Consider the following 17500-nt stretch of genomic DNA (forward strand, 5'->3'; position numbering starts at 1 on the left):
TCTCTCTCTCTCTCTCTCTCTCTCTCTCTCTCTCTCTCTCTCTCTCTCTCTCTCCACCCTACCCTTTCTCACTTACCCCCCCTTCCCCCTGTCCCGTCCAGTTGCGAAGGGGGAGGGGGTAGGGCAGGGATACGGGGAGGGGGTGACCCTGAGAGGGCAGATGCGGCCCCGCGAACTTCGCCCTGTAATAAAAGAAAGATACACTTCCCTCAATATATCTCAAAACTTTGTTCGATGCCAATGGATTCTTCCTCTTCCTTTTTTACATCTCTCTTTCTCTCTCTCTCTCTCTCTTTCTTCTCCCTTCTCTATTCTCTTTTCTCTTCTCACCTACTTCCCTCTCTTTCTTCCTTCTTTCCTCCTTTCCTTCCTTCCTTTCTTCCTTCCTCCTTACCTCCCTCTCTCTCTTCCTTCTTTCCTCCCTCCCTTCCTTCCTTCTCCCTCCCTCTCTCCCTCTATTTGGAACAAAACACGTAAGAAGGTCCGATTAGTCATGTTTTCTGTCGCATTCCAATTTAGCCGAGAATTATTTCGCGGCCAAAGGGAAATTTCTTTGGCTTTTTCCTCCCCCATCTGGCCAGCATGTGTTTCCGTGCATACCTGATTTCCCCTGTCTTTCCTCCTGTCTTTTCTCCGTCTTTCCCCCTGTCTTTTCTCCGTCTTTCCCCCTGTCTTTTCTCCGTCTTTCCCCCTGTCTTTTCTCCGTCTTTCCCCTGTCTTTTCTCCGTCTTTCCTCCTGTCTTTTCTCCGTCTTCCCTCCTGTCTTTTCTCCGTCTTTCCCCCTGTCTTTCTCTCTTCCCCCTGTCTTTCCTCCTGTCTTTTCTCCGTCTTCCCTCCTGTCTTTTCTCCGTCTTTCCCTCTGTCTTTCCTCCTGTCTTTTCTCCGTCTTCCCTCCTGTCTTTTCTCCGTCTTTCCTCCTGTCTTTTCTCCGTCTTCCCTCCTGTCTTTCCTCCTGTCTTTCTCCGTCTTCCCTCCTGTCTTTCTCCGTCTTTCCTCCTGTCTTTTCTCCGTCTTCCCTTCTGTCTTTCCTCCTGTCTTTTCTCCGTCTTCCCTCCTGTCTTTTCTCCGTCTTCCCTCCTGTCTTTTCTCCGTCTTTCCTACTGTCTTTTCTCCGTCTTTCCTCCTGTCTTTTCTCCGTCTTCCCTCCTGTCTTTTCTCCGTCTTTCCTTCTGTCTTTTCTCCGTCTTTTCCCCCTGTCTTTTCTCTTGATTCCCATTCTTACGTTCCTTCTTGTCTGTCTGCCTTTATGCGTGACCGTCTGCTTTACGAATCTCGCTGCTTTCTCTGCTTCCCGACCGACCCCTTGCCTCTTTGCTTGCTTTCTTGATTGGGAACCTGCTTGATTTCTTCCCTACCTGCTTGATTTGTTTGCCTACCTGCGTGACTTTTTGCCTACCTGCGTGATTTCTTGCCCACCTGCTTACTCTATGGACTGGATTTTTGTATCCCTGCCTGCCTGCCTGCCTGCCTGCCTACCTACCTACCTGCCTACTTGCCTGTCTGCTTGCCTGCTTTCATGCAAAGACATACATGCGTAACTAAGCCCGCCACTATCAGACCAGTCCTGCTGCAAATGCGTCGCTTCATCTTTTCCTGCGAATCCACATTGGGCTGAGCTGTCTCTTTGCTTATATCATTGCTCCCTCCCTCCCTCCCTCTACCGTCCTCCCTCCCTGCCCTAACTTCCCCTTTTCTTCCCCTCCCACCTCTCTCTCCTTCCCCCTACCATCTCCTACCCTACCCCTCCCTCCCTCTACCATCCCCTACCCTCTCCCTCCCTCCCTCAACCATCCCCCGCCCTCTCCCTCCCTCCCTCTACCATCCCCCACGCTCTCCCTCCCTCCCTCCCTCCCTCCACCTCTTCCTCTCACCTGGCAAGTCCCTTCTCGATGCATCTTTCCCCTCAACACCTGGCGGTCGTCGTCTTGGCACGTGCGCGAACGGCAATCAGTCAGAGGCAGGAGAAAGTGGGGAGAGGGGAGGAGGAGAAAGAGGGGAGAGGGGAGGAGAAGGAGGGAAAGGGGAGGGAAGTAGGGTGGGGGGAGGAGGAGGAGGAGGAAGAGGAGGAGGTTGAGGAGGAGGAGGACGAGGAGAAGGAAGAGGATGGGAAGTGGGGTAAGGGAGAAAAAAAGGAAAGGGTGAGAGGGAAGTAGAGGGTCAGAAGGCGAGAGCAAATTATACACATAAATGTATACGAAAGAGAGAGAGAGAGAGAGAGAGAGAGAGAGAGAGAGAGAGAGAGAGAGAGAGAGAGAGAGAGAGAGAGAGGAGAAGACAGGGTAGTAAAAAGGAGATAATCAAGTTTAGAGAACGCCGGTGGATGATGAGACTCGGTGTGAAGTGCTTGCAAGAAAAGCGGGAGATATGTGAGACGATGATAAAGGAAGAAAAAAAGAAACGAAAAGAAAAGAAAGTGGAAAGTGTGCGCGGAGATGAAGGGAGCAAGGGAGGGGGGGGATGACTGAGGGGAGCGGGGGGTGAGATTGAGAGAGAGAGATTGAGTTCCGAAGTGGTCGGGAAAGAAAACGAAATATCGAAATAGGAGATCAAAATAGGAGATCGAAATAGGAAATAGAAATAGATCTTCAGTCAGAATATGAACTAAAAAGTAAGACTGTGAACCAAAGGAGTAAACCGTCTTTTAATGAACTTTTCGGCAGGTGCAAATAGCTGAAATTCGGAAAATGGTAAAGTGGATCAAAACCTCACCATTAAACTTCTGATTCCACGGTTATATCAAAGTCATGAACTATCACTGTTAAGAAAGCCGCCAGTAGACACACACTCAAACAAAACACGCGTGACTAAAACTACACGAAAGGAAAAGAAACTCAATTAAATTTGGAAATTCTTTTTCCTCGCGAATTCGAAGCGGATCTGTTCCCGCAGTTAGACATGCCATAACACCTGCAATGTTTGAGAAAGTCATCGTTAAAAAAAAAAAAGACTAAATCAAAATGTTTGCAGCGAATGTTGCAGACCTGATCAGTTCATCAAACTGCAGTATTGAGGGCAGACATATAATTATGCTAATACTTTTTAAACAGTTCAACACAATATGCATTAAACCCGGCTAATCTATCGAGCGGCGTCGGGGCCATGAGAAATTACCCGATTTACAGCCAGCCAATCGGAACGCACTTAATCAGCGGCCAGCCAATCAGAATCGTCTGCCAGTATGCTGATGCCGGCCCGAGAGTGACACCCAGGAATGTGGTTTTATTGGTCGAGGGATATGAACAATTCCGGGTGATTAGGCTTCTGGGTTTCTTCTAAGGACAGGTTTCCACACCCCCTTCCCTCCCCCCCCACCTTTTTTGAGGGGGGGGGATGAGAGAGAGGGGGAGGGAAATTTGGTTTGATGTAATTTCTTCCGTGTGTAATTGTATTTCTCTTCTCTATAATCCTCTTTCTAGTGTGTGTTCCCTTTTTTCTTTTCTTTTTCTCTCTCTTTTCTTTCCCCTTTACCTCTCTTTCTTATTTCTCCTCTCACCATCTCTTTTCCCTCCCCTTTCCCCATCCTCCTCCTCATCCTCCTCCTCCTCCTCCTCCTCCTTATCATCATCATCATCATTATCTTCATTTGTCATTTGTTTATTATTGATATTTATTTTTAAGGTCAATTATCAGTCTCTCTGTCAATTCGTGTAGATCTTTCGAACGCGGTACCAGTGAAGCATATGATGTATTAGTAACTATTAGGTATTAGGTGAGATAATTATGCCAGTATAAGGTAGAGGGTAAGATCTTTCTGGCTTTCGTTATGTTTAAAGTTTAGATGTTTGTACCAATTAGTGGGTATCAGGCTATTGGTGTCCAGATATTAGGTATCAGGTATTCGGTTACATATTTCTGACAGATATTAGGTATTAGGTGAGATAATTTTGCTGGCAATGCATATATGATTATGCTGGTATGAGGTATTTGGCTACATATTCTGCCAGTATGAGGTACTAGATTAGCTATTTCTGTCATTATGAGGTTCTATGCTAGCTATTTCTGCCAGTATGAGGCACAAGGTTAGCTATTTCTAGCAGTAGGAGTTACTAGTTAGCTATTTCTTCCCGCTATTGGGCATTAGAAAGCTGTGTCGATACCCGCTCTTCCGCTCGTGTTATCGCTGGAAAATTTTCCCCGCGCAACTCTCTTCGGGAAAGTTTTTCTTTTGTTAAGTTTTCCTCCGACATTGCTGTTCTGTTTCCCATTTCAGAACAGTTAGTGGACGGGAGGGGGGATGGGGGGAGAGGGAGTGGCTGGGGTTTTGAATTTGAGGAGAGGGAGGGAGGGATGGAGGAAGGGAGGAAGGGAGGGAGGAAGGGAGGGAAGGAATGGAGGGAGGGAATGGCGAAGTTTTAAAATTCTCCTTTCCCTCTCGTTTTTACTTCCTTTCTCCTCTTTCTCTCTCTCTCCCTCCTCTCGCTCCTCCCCTCCTCTCTCTCTCTCCTCCTTTATTATTTATTTATTTATTTATTTATCTATTTGCTTGTTTATTTTTTGTGTGTGTGCTAGCGTGTGCTTGCGTGTGTCTGAATGTGTCTGTTTCGTTGCGTGTGCGTGCGTGTTAACTTTGCGTGTGTGTGCATGTTAACTTTACGTATGTGTGCGCAAATGTGCATGCGTTTTGTGTAGGCACGTGAACACACATACGTGCGTGCGTGTGCGGCGGTCGGAACGCCGCCGGAGCCGCGCGCTCGCCCTGGCACTTATCCCGCCATCAAGCTGCGCGCAACCCATTCATTACTCCACATTCGCAATCCCCGCCGCCATTTCCCCTCGTGGGCTGGCGGCCGTGCCCTCCCTCCTGCCCGCCTATCTCGTGGCATTCCGGGCTTTGTGCGCCCGCCCCGCGTTCTCATTCCGAGACGCAATATTTCTCCCGCCGCTCATTATCGGAGATATCTTTCATTATTTCCCCGCGTCGCGGCCCTATCTCGCCCCATTCGGGCCCGGACAAAGGTTTATGGCGGGCGAGCAGGTCGGACGCACACCGCGCGGTGCTCCTCATGCCCATTTAATAGCCAGCATGCCCATTTAATAGCCAGAGCTGCGAGGAAGACGCCCGCCGCGCCACCCACAAGGCGGAGGAAGGGGGAGGGGGTGCGGCGCTGCCAGAACAGCGCGATCTCCAAGGGGGACGAAGGAGGCTCTCGGGGGACGAGGTCCTGCGAGGAGACTCTCCCTCTCCCCCTGCGGCGTCGTGGGGCGGGGGGGGGGGGGGTGCTAATGGATGCCGTGAATGGAGCGCGCGCGCGCGTATGCATGCATATCGCACACGCTGGAGAATAAACGCCACGAAACTTTTTTTTTTTCCTTTGGGGAGGAGGGTGAGGAGGGAGCGACGGGAAGCAAGAGGGGAAATTCAGCATAATTTGGCTTTCGGAAGAGGTTCTCCGTCCGTGTTGGCAACAATGTAAGAGGCGCATCAGACGCTATCGTTTCTTCAAGACTTTACTGCTCATTTGCGACTGAATGGCAGCATCCCGGCGCAGGAAACTGGCAATCTCGGCCTTGGGGGAAAGGAGCTAAAGTCCCCTGTGTTCAAATTTCAATAGGCGCGCGGCGAATAGGGTGAATTTCCATGAGTTAGTAATTTGATTCCGGCGACAGACCCGTTTAATGCATTGTTAAGGACGAGGATCGCGCCCCCAACGTGCCACTTCTTTCGCCGGATCTCGGGGGGGGATTTGGACAGACCTAGAAATGTCCTGGGGTGTCCTAGGGTGTCCTGGGGTGTCCTACGGGTGTCCTGGGGCGTGCTGGGTGGAGGGGCTTCTTCGGAAGGCCCCCCCCCTCGCTCTCTCCATCTCTCGCTCTTCATTTCTTTCTCGGAATATATCTATCTCTCCTTAACATTTTAAGGGAGAGAGGGGCACAGGCAGACACAGTAAGAATGGCACAGACGTAAACACACAAATATACACACAGAGAGGAAAAATAGATAAACAAAAAACAAAGAGAAAGCGAATAAGTAAGAGATAGAGAAAGAGGCAGTGACAGAGGTAGAAAATGACAGACAGACACAGACAGACAGACACAGCAAGAAAGTCCGCTACCGGCAGCGAGGACCCCCAACCCCCCCTCAAAACACACACACACACACACACACACACACACACACACACACACACACACACACACACACACACACACACACACTCCCCTACGCACGCACGCACGCACGCAACTCCCCCCCCCGTGCTAATCCCTCGCATTCCTGTAGCCGTTCCAAGCCGTTCCAAGCGGGGCAAAATATCCGGGATTCCAACACGCCCTCGGAAAGTGGCTCCTGAGATGCTCCTCCCTCCCTCCCTCCCTCCCTCCCTCCTTCAAGACGAAGGGAGGGCGTCTGGAGGAGGGCAATTATGGGGCAAGACGCTCAACCGGATAACGATGTTTAATCAGTCAAACATAACAGACAACCCGAAGGCCCGGTCACGGAATAATAGCAAGCCGACGAAGCAAGTCTATAATCAAGCTAGGGAGAATAAGCAATTGCGAGGTGGTTGACGAGGGCGGAGGAGGGGGAGGGGAAAGGAAGGGAAAGAGGGGAAAGGAGGAAGAGGAGGAGGGAAATGAGGTAGGATGGAGGTGAAGGAGGAGGAGGGAAAAAGGGAAAGGAGGGGGAAAGAGGTAAAGGAGGAGGAGAAAGAAGAGGAAGAAGAAGAAGAGGAAGAGGAAGTGGAGGAGGAGGAGGAGGAAGGGGAGGAGGAAGAGGAGGAGAAAGAGGGGGAAGAGGAAGATGAAGTTAGCAAAAGAGACGAATTACAAAGAAAAAGAAATGTGTAAAGGGGGGGGGGGGAGTAGGAAGAGAAAAATAGCACAGAAGAAAGATAAAAAAAATATATATATATAAATAAAAAATAATAATGAAAAAATCTGAAAAAAGAGCCACAAAAGAATAAAATTACGATAAAACGAAAAACAAAACAAACATAAAAACAACGCCCAGTACATCGCAAGGAAAAAAAAAAAAAAAAAAAACTACACGTTCCAGATTTTATTATTTTTTTCAAAGCATCCAGTTGCTTGAAACTCTAACTCTGCATCTCATTAGCTCGAAGGGAAGGAAGGGAAGTAGAAAGTGTCCTCTTGGAAGGTTTTCGAAGCACCAATCTTTAAGGAACTTCTAATCCTCCGTTACTGAAGTGTTTCTGAGGGGAAGTAACGAAGAAAGAAGAAGAAATAACAAAAAATCACGATCTATTTCCCCTCGAATAATTGATAACATTTATCAGATGCAAATTATTAATAAACAACGAAAGAACAACCAATAAGTCAGTATATTTCGTGTTTTGTTTATAAAAAAAAAAAACTCAATCAGCAAAGGGAATGAGATGAAACAAATAAGATCCAAGGAACAGCTGAATAGCAGAAGCAGAAAGAACACAGATATACGAAAAAAAAGTTAATGGAAACGCAATTCCCCCCACCCCCACCCCACCCCCGAAGTAGACGAAGAAGAAGAAGGAGGAAGAGGAGCAGGAGAAGCAGAAGGAGGAGGAAAAGGAGGAGGAGGAGGAGGAGGAGGAGGAGGAGGAGGAGGAGAAGGAGGTGAGAAGAAGAAAGGAAGAAAAAAAAACAACACTTTACAACCAAGATCTCACGCCCTTCCATCATCCAACATTAAACCAGCGTTATCCATTCACCCATCTCCAACACTGGTGCCTATCGCCTCCCCTCGTCTTCCGCGCTTCCTCTCCCTGCCTCTTTCCCTCTTTCCTATCTCTCCATCATTTAATCTCTCCCTCCTCCCTCCTTCCTCTACCACTCTCCCACCTCCCTCTTTCCCCCCCCCCCATCCTTCCCTCTTCCCTCCTTCCAACCTCCCTAGTCTTCCCTCTCTCTCTATTTCCTACCTCCCCATCCCTACCACTCACCCTCCTCCCGCCATCTCCCCCCCATTCCTCTTCTCCCTCCCTCTTCTCCTCCCCACCAAACTCCTTAACCCCCCTCCCCCCTCCATCACTCTCAAATAGCAACACCTGTCGCCTCCTCGTCAGGTGGAACAGCACTTCGCTTCCTCCCTCCCCTCCTCTCCCCTCCTCCCCTCCCATGCCGGTCATTAGGAGGTTGTTAGATGGAGGGAGGGAGGGAGGGAGGGAGGGAGGGAGGGAGGGAGGGGGGAGGGAGAGGAAGGAGGTGTCAGGAGAGCGAGAGAGAAATCGAGAAAGAGAGTGACGAAGAGGAGAGAAAGAGAAATCGAGAGAAGAAATGAGAGTAAGGAAGGGAGAGGGGAAACAGCAGAAGCGCGCCAGAAAGAGAGAGAGAGAGAGAGAGAGAGAGAGAGAGAGAGAGAGAGAGAGAGAGAGAGAGAGAGAGAGAGAGAGAGAGAGAGAGAGAGAAGGGCCTCTCCCTCCATGTCCAATTAAATGGAGTGAATTAATTAGTCTAAGACGACTGGGAGAAGGATTGGAGACCGCGCAGTTCTGGATTGGGAACGGGTGGGGGGGGGGGGGAGGGAGGGAATGAGGGAGGGAAGGAGGGAGGGAGGGAGGGAGGGAGGGAATGAGGGAGGGAGGGAGGGAGGGAGGGGAGAGGGGGAGGGTCAGGGAAGCTTGTGGAATGGGGGGGGAGAAGAGAGGGAGAGAAGATAGGAGAGAGAAGGGGACCAGGGCAGGGACGAGAAGATGGCTGGGAGAGGGAAGGATAAGAAAGAGAGAGGAAGGAGGACGTGGAAGGAAGGAAGACGGGGAAGAGAAAACCGGAGGAAGGAGAACGGGGAAAAGAGAAGAGAGAGGAATGAGGCGAAAGAGGAGAACGAAAACAAGGATGAAAGAAGAGATAGAGAAAGGAGAACGGTGAAACGAGAGGAGGGAGGTGATAAAGGGCGAGAAAGTGGTGAGGAGGAGGGGAAGGAGGAGGAGGAGGAGGAGGAAGAGGGGGAGGAGGAGAAGGGAAAGGAGGAGGGGGGAAAGGAGGACGAGAAAGAGGCGAGGAGGAAGAAGAGGAGGAAGAAGAAGAAGAAGAGGAGAGGAGGAGGAGGAAGAGAAGAAGGAGAAGGAAGAGCAGGAAGAGGAGAAAGAGAAAGGAAAAGACGACGAGAAAGAGGAAGAAGAAGAAGAGGAAGAGAAAGAGGAGGAGGAGGAAGAGGAGGAGGAGGAAAAGGAGAAGGGTAAATTGTGAACCTAGGCGAGGTGTAGCGGGTTAATTTGGTGGCTCGCCAATTGCAACGTGGATCACCGAAGACAGGCTGGCTGGGAGGACCTGGCGGACATGCGTCTATCATGTCTCCTGATGCAACGTGCGCGCAACGAATGTATTGCTATTTACATGTCAAAATCTATCAAATTCAATGCCAAATATATCAAGTTTAATGTCAGTTCACATCATCGTATCAATAAAAAGAAAATCTATCAAATAAGTCTTTTATCATTCAACACAAATACAATATAAAGACCGACAGAAGAAGCATCACACAATAAGAAAATAAACAAAGCGACGCATAAAACAAATCACCAAACAAACAAACCCGGTGAATAAACAAATAACCAGAACGTAAACAGAAATTGAAAAAAAGAAAATAACCAGAACGTAAACAGAAATTAAAAACAAAAAAAAAACAAACAAGCAAAACGTAAAGAAAAAATAAAAAATAAAAAAATGAAAAAATCATCATCAGCATAAATCAGAGACTGACATTATTCACCGCCAATCCAAGCATGAGCATAAATCAGACGCCATGCCAATAAATATCCTCTCGATACATGTTCAATACTTCAAGAGGTGAGAGGAAAGACCCGAGATTTCAAAAAATGAGAAAGAAGAAAAAAAAGAGAGAAATAAGAATACTACGAAAAAGTTTAGATATATACATATACATTATATATATATATATTTATATATATATATATATATATATATATTTATATATATATATATATATATATATATATATTTATATATATATATATATATATATATATATATATATATATATATATTCCGAATAGAATGAAGACCAGAGTTTAAATGAAAAAAAAATATATATATATATAAAGTGATAAGAATAATCAATAATGGGAAAAAGCGGATAAAAAAAACGTCATTCCCATTGACCAATCACAATCGCGGACTAGAAAGCGAAGACGCATTCCCATTGGTCCGTTCCTCAAGACCCATTACGACGCTGACTTGCCTCGCCTCCCCCCCTCGCCATAGAGAGAGAGAGAGAGAGAGAGAGAAGAGAGAGGAGAGAGAGGAAAGAAGAGAGAGGAGAAAGAGAAGAGACAGAGAAAGAGAAAGAGAAGGAGAAAGAGAAAGAGAAAGAGAAAGAGAAAGAGAAAGAGAAGAGAGAAGGAGAAAGAGAAAGAAAGAGAAAAAGAAAGAGAGAGAAAGAGAAAGAGAGAGAGACAGACAGAGAAAGAGAGAGAAAGAGAAAGTTAAAGAAAAGAAAAGGAAAAAAAAAAAATACACGCCAACATTTCGCGGTGGGCGGAGTTTCGCGGGCGTCCGTTTAAGTCTTCGATTCCCGTGAACATTTTAATATCTTTACGAGGCCGGAGTTAGCAGCAAACATGGAAACCCAATTAAAACTTGTGGTCAGTTGCTTAGTTCGTATTTAAGTGGTAATAAAGGATGCGTTCTAGCGGTGCCAAAGGTGGGACTCCCCTGTTTATTATTATCATTATTATTTTATTTTTTTTTTTTTTTGCGATTATCCGACCACAAGTTCGTCGAGTCGTTCGCGCTTCCCCTTTTTTCCCCTCTTTTAAAAAAAAAAAATCTGAGGTTAGGCTTTTTTTTTTTCTCTCTCTCTCTCCACAGATGACAATACGCAAAAGTTTTGGATAAACAAAGGAATTAAAAGGAAGGTAAATTAGGGGAGGAAATGGAATCCAGTCAGATATTGAAAACTTTGGAGTAAAAACAACAACAACAACAAAACTAAATAAATAGAGAAGAAAAGAAGACACTGGCTTATACACTCACGAAATTAATTTTTAAAAATAAATACAGACATAGGCCTATAGACTCACTATGTCAATTCCAAAAAAAAATTCAAACAGACATAGACCTATACACTCACGAAATCAATAGAAAAAAATATGGACATAGGCCTACACTCACGAAATCAATACAAAACAATAAAGACATAGACCTATACACTCACGAAATTAATAAAAAAAATACAGACATAGGCCTATACGCTCACGAAATCAATTATAAAAAATCCAACCAAAACGCCTTCATCTTATCTCCATCTTGTTCTTCGCAGCCTCCCAGATACGAGACAATTCTGTAAAATCGCGGATTCGAGCCATAAAATAAAATAAAATGTGTCTAAACGAATCTGAACGACAAACTCCGTGCCTTTAATGTGTCATTTTAGTCATGTCGAGCGAGTTTGGCGGAAGGAAACACTTTCAGCAAAAATTTTCCTGTTTCATGAAGTCGCAAATCTGGTAAGGTTATCTGATTTATGATTTATTTACGTACCTTTTTTCCCTTTTTTTCATTCTTTCCATTCTGTCTGTCTATCTTATCATCAGTGATCTCGATATTTTTTTATATATATTATTATATATATATTAATATATATTATATATATATATATAATATATTATACATATATATATATATATATATATATAATATATATATATATATAATATATATAATATATATATAGAGAGAAGAGAGAATGATAGGAAGACGGAGAGGAGAGAGAGAGAGAGAGAGAGAGAAGAAGTAAACGTATACGTATAATACATATACACACCAGAATGCATAATATTTATACATACGGCAAATTCCTCTCTAGTATTCTCTCTGTCTCTCTCTCTCTGTCTCTCTCTCTCTCTCTCTCTCTCTCTCTCTCTCTCTCTCTCTCTCTCTCTCTCTCTCTCTCTCTCTCTCTCTCATCCTTCTTCATATCCCAATCTCCCCCGCCCCCACCTCCCCCCCCTTCATCACACCCCCTACTATCCCCTCCTTCACCCACCCCCACCCTCCATCACATCCTACATCTCCTCCACCCACCCCTATCCTCCCCTCCCCTCCACCTACCCCCACCCATACCCCCTCCCCTCCCCCCCATACCCTCTCCCTCATACCCCCTCCCCCCCCTCCCTATTAGAACCTAGTCCCTATCGACCCTTAGCAATATCATCATCGCTTGAGCCATTGGATTTAAAACTTTTGAACAGGAGAACGGGGATAAGAGATAGGGGTGGAAGAGAAGGAGAGAAGGCAGACGATGAGAGGAAGAGAGGAAGATGATGGGGTGAGGAGAGATAGAAAAATCAGGAGAAGAGGGAAGGAAGGAAGGAAAAAACAGGGGAAGACAAGCAAAGACAAGAGATAAAGATGTATGAGAGAGAGAGAGAGAGAGAGAGAGAGAGAGAGAGAGAACGAGAGGAGAAAGAGAGAGAAAGAGACAGACAGAGAGAGAGCGTGCGCGAGAAAGATCCAGAAAGAGACGAAGAGAGAAAGCGAAAGAAAAATAAAAAGAAAAAAAATAAAGAAAATAAAGAAAAGAAACAAGGAAATAAAACAACACACAAACAAACAGAGCATCTCGACCCGAAAAAGAGGGAACCCGTAGGCCTCACTCTAATGACCGTAACAACCCGAGCTACCTCTAATTCGGTTACCTTTAATCACCTTATCATCCGGACGATTAGGCTTCCGATTGCTTTAAATTGGGAATAATTGCACAGCATCCTCCGCCAAGTATCTCCGCCTCCTTTAACCCCCTCCCCCCCTCCCCCACAGAACGCGAATTGCATCGATGGAGTAATACGATCGTATGAAAAGAGATGGAAATGAAATAAAGAAATCTCCACTAGGACAATAAATAAATAAATAAATAATATAGAATATATAAAATAAATAGAATTAAGTATAAATAAAATAAATCAATGAATAAATAAGATCACAAAAAAACATAAAGACATAACCATATCCACGAAACAAAAACAAAATACCTTCAAACACAATAAATAAATAAAGAAACAATAACAATAATAAAAAAAATAAATAGATAGATAAAAATATATATATATCGAAGACCTGAACAACAGACGTGTCCACCGCCTCGCCACTTGACTCCGCCCTCGAACTGCGGGTTGGCGATGGTCGTCCAAGCCCTTTGTGAGCGTCGAGTGGGCGGCCGAGAGGGGGGGGGGGACACGCTCGCCCCTCTCGCCGAAGGAAGGGGAGAAGGGTGGCTGTTCGAGGGTGGAGGGAGGCAGGGAGGGAAAGGGGGGAAAGAGGGAGGGTGGGAGGAGATGGAAGGGTAGAGGGAGGGAAGGATGGAGTGAAGGAGGGAGGGAGGGAGGGAGGGAGGGAGGGAGGGAGGAGGTGGGAGGTAGAAGGGTGGAAGGAGGGAGGGAGGAGGGAGATGGGAGGATCTAGAGGGGGAGGAGGAGGGAGGATGAAGGAGGGAGGGAGGAGGCCAGAGGAAAATGGATGGAAGAGGGAGCTGGAGGGAGGGAGGTGGATGAGGAGAAAGGCGGGAAGCAGGAGAAAAGCGAACAGGATAAAAGTTAAGAAAAGACAGGAAAGATCAGAAAAAAGAGAAACATACACACAACCGAATAAACGCAAAGAAAGAAGAAGAAAAAAATAAAACTGAAGACCAAACAAACGAAAGAAAAAAATAAAACAAGGAAAGATGAACGAAAGGAGAGAAAGGAGAAGGAAAATAGTAGAAAGGAGAGAAGGAAGAGAAAGAAAAGAGGAGATAGGAGAGAAAGAAGAAAGAAAAGAGGAGAGGGGAGAGAATGAAGAGAAAGGACCCGCGTTGATCGAGAGGGTCGAGGTGGCAGCGACGTGAGCCAAGCAAGTGTTGCGTAATTAATGGAGAATGTTCGGATAGTTTGTGCCAGGAAGGTGTTCATTGGCGTACGCAATAACACCGTAACACAACTGAGGTGATTGACGCGGTGGCCGGGCTTATGAACCGGAATTTGAGATTGCGGTTCGACAGCTGAATGCGAGGTGACTGGCGGGTCTTACAACGGGGTTCCGTAAACATCAACTGGCAAATGGTTCCAGTTAATGAACGGCGGAAGAGGAAGAAGGGAAAGAGAGGGGATTGATAAGGTCTCGTGGTTGGAGGAGAAGGTGGGAGGAGGAGGAGGAGGTGGAGGAGGAGGAGGAGGAGGAGGTGGAGGAGGAGGTGGAGAGGAGGAAGGAGGCGAAGGAAAAGAAGAGAGGTGGAGGAAGAAGAAGAGGAAGAAAAAAAGTTGGTGGAGGAGAGGAGGAGAGGAGGAGGAGGAGGAGGAGGAGGAAGAAGGGGGGGGGACGGGCGGAGAAGGAAGAAGTGGAAGAAGTAGAAGAAGAAGAGTGGGGGAGGGGGGGGAGTCAGGGAAGAGAATAGGGAACAAGGAGCACTCGAAGGATGAACTGCCGCGTCTTAAGAGAGGCAGTGAAACGTGAAGGTTCCGCTATCGGGGAATCGAAAAGGAGGCGACGTGTCGAATCCCCCTCCGGTGTGACGCGTTCCCCTCCGCGGCCGGACACAAAAGGCACTCCCCCTCCCCCCTCCTTCGCCTCCGCCCCCCCCCCTTCGTCCCTCCCCCTCACCCCCGCCACCCTCCCCTCACCCCCGCCCCTTCCCCTCATCTCCGCCACCCCCAACATCTCCGCCCCTTCCCCTCACCGCCATCCCTACCCCCCTCATCTCCCTCCCTTCTTTCTTTTCACCCCCTTTCCCTCCCCGCCCCCCCAACCCCCTCTCTCTGCTCTTGGAAGAACATCTCCCGCCGGCAATAATCAGTTTTCAGGTACTCACGCCCACAAAACCCGACTAAAGGGGACCTACGTATTACGCGAATTAGGAACAAATCATCCGAGGCGATGGACCCTCTTTCTTTCCACCCCTTTCCTTATTCTCCTTCGTCTTCTCCATCTCCCTTCTCCATCCTCTTTCCATCCCTTTTCCGTCTCACGTTTTTTTTTTTTTTTTGTTTTTTTTTTTTGAGTGCCGGAAGTCAAGGATGAAAGATACAAGGGGGCGCCCTCGGAAAGCTCGAGACGAGACTAAGGTGCTGGGGATAAGAAGAACATCTCTCTCTTCTCTCTCTTCCCTTTCTCTTTCTTTTACTCTCCCTCCCTCCCTCTCCTTCTCCCTCTCCCTCTCCCCCTCTCTCATACACACTCACTCACTCACTCTCTCTCTCTATCTATCTCCATCTCCATCTCCATCTCCATCTCCCTCTCTCTCCCCCTCCTTCTCTCTACTTCTCCCTTCCCCCTCCTTCTCTCTACTTCTCCCTCTCCCTCTCCCTCTCACACTCTCTGACAAGACTAGATGACAAGAGTCTTTGTCGGCTCCTGCGGAATGCTCCATCTTGTAAGTTTGTTTACATTGCCGATCAGCTGGAGTTGCGGATGTCGGAGTCTCTGGTGTGGGGAAGGAAGGAAGGAGAGCGAGGGGAATGAAGAGGGGGAAGCGAAAGGAGGGGAGTCGAAAGAGGGGAGAGAAAAGCAGGTGAAGGAGGAGGAGAGGAAGAGGGGAGAAGAGGGAAAAAAACAAAGATGGAATCGTTCCCGGGATTACTAGAGACGGAGAAAGAAGAAGAGTGAGAGAGAGAGAGAGAGAGAGAGATAAAGAGAGAGATAAAGAAAGAGACAAAGAAAGAGAAAGAGAGAGACAAAGAAAGAGAAAGAGAGAGACAAAGAGAGAGAGACAAAGAAAGATAAAGAAAGAGAAAGAAAGAGAAAGAAAGAGAAAGAGAGAGACAAAGGGAGAGAGGGGCGAGAGAGAGCCCTGTATCCCGGACCTTGTAAAGACTGGCTTGTGCCCGCCATGTGATTGGGGCAATTAAATGGTCTTTCCCAATATCAGTGTAAGTTTTCCCAGGAGTTTGCTCGGCCGCTAAGAACCATGCCTGGGGCGGGAGGGGGAGGGGGGGGTGATGGGAGTTGCCGGGTGAAGGGAAAGAGGGGGGGGGGAGTAGGAGTGTGGGGGTGAAAGAGGGGGGAGTAGGGGGTGTGAGGGTGAAGGGGGATTGGGGGGGGGTGATGGGAGAAGGAAGTGGGGGAGGGTGATGGGAGTATGGGGAGTGAGGCGGTGTTGCATCTGGTGATGACGGTGTTGACTCGTGACGAAGGATATGAAGAAATCGAGGATTATAGAGATTATTCAACTCTTTAAGAAAAAGTGTAGTGATAATCTGATAATAATGACATCGCGTATCTCTTAAATGAATAATATGACTGAAATCTGACATCTTGTGCGAATAAGGAAGTCTTGCATATGTTGAAGTTATTGCAGTGTCCGCAGTTGAAGAGTATTGGTGTAACGTTTTATGATTTCATGTTTTAGTGTAATTTGTTAAAAAAAAAAAGAAGAAAAAAAAAAAAAAAAAAAAAAAAAAAAAAAAAAAAATATATATATATATATATATATATATATATATATATATATATATATATATATATATATATATACATATATATATTTGCAATTATATTTCCTCTCTGTTTTTTCTACTTTCTTTTACTTTTCAGCATTCTTTTTATTTCGCTTCCATTTATTTCGTTCATCTCTTTTATCATATTTCACCATATTCCCTCATACTCTCACCTCGGTCCAATCCCCCCAAACCCCTCATCCCCCCTTCCCCCTACCAAAAATCCCTCTCTTCCCCTCCCCTCTTTATGTCATATTCCCTCTCTCTCTCTCTCTCTCTCTCTCTCTCTCTCTCTCTCTCTCTCTCTCTCTCTCTCTCTCTCTCTCTCTCTTTCTTCTTCTCTTCTTTCTCTCTCTCTTTCTTTCTCTCTTCTCTCTCTCTCTCTCTCTCTCTCTCTCTCTCTTTTCTTTCTCTCTCTCCCTCTTTTCTTTCTCTCTCTCTCTCTCTCTTTCTCTCTTTCCTCGTTTTATACCACATTCCAACTCGGAACAAAAGATAAGATGAACGTCAAACGCGAATGCCATTATGGAGAGAATGCATTTAAAGTAGGCATATTGCAAGCCCTGTCACACCCAACATTGCAATCGACATATTCAATAACCAACAATGAGCGCTAGCTACGTGATGCTCTGGTAGAAAAGGGAGAAGGGGGGGGAAGGGACAGAAAAAGGGGAGGGGGGGAAAGGACAGAAAGGAGGGGGGGGGAGAAAGGAAAAGGCCACATTATATATGTTGACAAAACAAAAGCGACTTGGAATTAGTCAATTGAAACTGGTTCGCCATTAACAGTTACGGGAACGTGTCGCCAAACTTAATGGTTCGATTCCCCCCCTCCCCATTTTCTTTCTTTCTCTCCACCACCTCTCTCTCTCTCTCTCTCTCTCTCTCTCTCTCTCTCTCTCTCTCTCTCTCTCTCTCTCTCTCTCTCTCTCTCTCTCTCTCTCTCTCTCTCTCCCTCCCTCAACACACATTCTAGTCCTCCCCCCGTCAAGCCAGACATTTTTTATCCCGTCTCTCTTCTTCCTTCTATTTATTCCCCTTCTCCCTTGTTCTCTTTCCCCTCTCCCCTCTCATTTCTCTATTTTCGCCCCTCCTCCTTTCCCTCATCCCCCTCTCTCCTCTACTGTACTCCACTCATA

This window comes from Penaeus monodon, chromosome 4, assembly GCF_015228065.2.
Source record: "Penaeus monodon isolate SGIC_2016 chromosome 4, NSTDA_Pmon_1, whole genome shotgun sequence".
Classification (NCBI taxonomy): Eukaryota; Metazoa; Arthropoda; class Malacostraca; order Decapoda; family Penaeidae; genus Penaeus; species Penaeus monodon.